Raw genomic sequence first — 1,918 nt, forward strand, 5'->3', positions numbered from 1 at the left:
AAGGACTTCAAACCAAAAGAAAAGTAATTTTATGTTTTGTTTTATTCTTGGATCGGGCTTTAAAGGGTTAATGGTATAAAGTTGTGTAGTATAATTAAATAGTATAAAAATTTTAGATACATTCATGTTTTTTTCCACAGCTGAAAAACAAGGGAGAACACAAAGATAATATATTTCACTGCCGGATTTCTTTTTTTTTATATTTGAAAACTAAAGTAGGACAAATCCACCCCCCCACCCCCATATGGTGATTATCTACATCATTCTAAATTATCTTGCAACTGAAATGAGCTTTAATATTAAACTTGTCCTGCCTTACAGGCTTAGAAACAGTGGCGTTAATCTAATGAACCAGGGGGCCAAATTCAGCTGTAAAAATTTGTGCAATTTGTTTTGAAAAAAATATTTAGCAGATGAAAACTGGGATCCCGTCTCAATGTCACTGAAGCAATCACCTTATTGTTGTTAAATAATTAGTAAAACAGAACTTGTAAAGAAAAAATATGTAATAGATCCACAGGAACTATGAGTAACCATGTCTGTTCCAGCGCAGATCATCATTAGCATTTTTTTGAGTATTATGTCTTCAGTACAGGGGCCAGGATATGATCTACAGGGGCACTGGCCCCTATTGGCCTGTGTCTAGAACCGCCCATGCTTAGAAATTCATAAAGCTGCAGCATATGACCAGCATATGAAAAACAAAAGAAAATAAAACAAAGGAAACATTTAAGGACCTTTTCTGATAAATAAATAAAAAGTGCATCTTATAAAGTCCGATCTGTGACTCTATGATGCAGATCAGGAGCTCTCTGCAATAAACCCAATATGGAGGATAGTGTCCAATCTACAGAAGCTGCCTTACACCTCCACAGCTCCCCCTGCTGGTAGGTTAACATCAAATCAATTCTACTCAACCAGCGCAATGTCAGTCTCAGAGTTAAATGCTGAACCTTTTAAAGCCTGATGGTTTATCTCAGTATGATGTCCTGAAAAACATCTATAAAGATTCTGATGTCAATGGTGTCTCCTCTGAACTAAGTGCTCTGATATATTATACTTTATTTACACACTTATACAACAAGTCTGATTCCTTCCGGTCCATGAGACAGAGCTGAAAGCAGACCTGAGTGTTTATGGCACTTCTCAGAGGTTAGGGAGGTTTATTTGACCAACAGCATTAAACTGGATGGTAAAATAAAACGGATGTCAGCTGAGATAACGTGTTCTACAGCTCTGTGCAGCAGCGAAACAAGAAATAATTCGTCTTTTCAAAGTTCATGAGGAGGAAAAACAACTCAAAGGGGAAGTGGGTTTTCTATTTTTAAAAAAAACATCATTTTCCTTAGGTGGATTTTAACCCTTTGCTTCTTATAGCAGCTGAATTACCCACAGGGTGATCTGCAACAGAGGGGGTTTCAAATGATGGGGGTAAACTGATGCTCTGTAGCGTCATGGTAACAAGTCTGAGTCCAGCTGTTGTCCAGCTGGTTCTAAAGCTGCTTATCTCCTTAAAGAACTAATGGGAACTGCAGAGGGGACACCGGGTGGGGAGAGGAGAAACAGGAACCAAAAACCCATCAGTGATTAATTCTAGCATACAGCCTCTTTTCTCCACCTCCCTTCCAGAACATTCTGAGTCTTACTGATGACTGTCTTTCAGATGAAAGTGTCTCTGTAGCATCGCTCTGAAGGTTAAAGTCTGAACAGCTCAGGATGTTTGGGGTCTGCAGATGTGTAATCCGGCTTTTTCCCTTGATTGATTGACTGATTGATAGATTGACATTTTGATCTCACAGTGGAGAAATGTACTCATTACATCAGTTTAAAAAGAAGAAGAAGAAGGTGCCAAAAGGAAGAAAATGGTGCATGAGGTATACAGTATATACAGTACGTCCACATATATATACAATATATA

Source organism: Cyprinodon variegatus, unplaced genomic scaffold, assembly GCF_000732505.1.
Source record: "Cyprinodon variegatus isolate N-32 unplaced genomic scaffold, C_variegatus-1.0 Scaffold312, whole genome shotgun sequence".
Taxonomy (NCBI): Eukaryota; Metazoa; Chordata; class Actinopteri; order Cyprinodontiformes; family Cyprinodontidae; genus Cyprinodon; species Cyprinodon variegatus.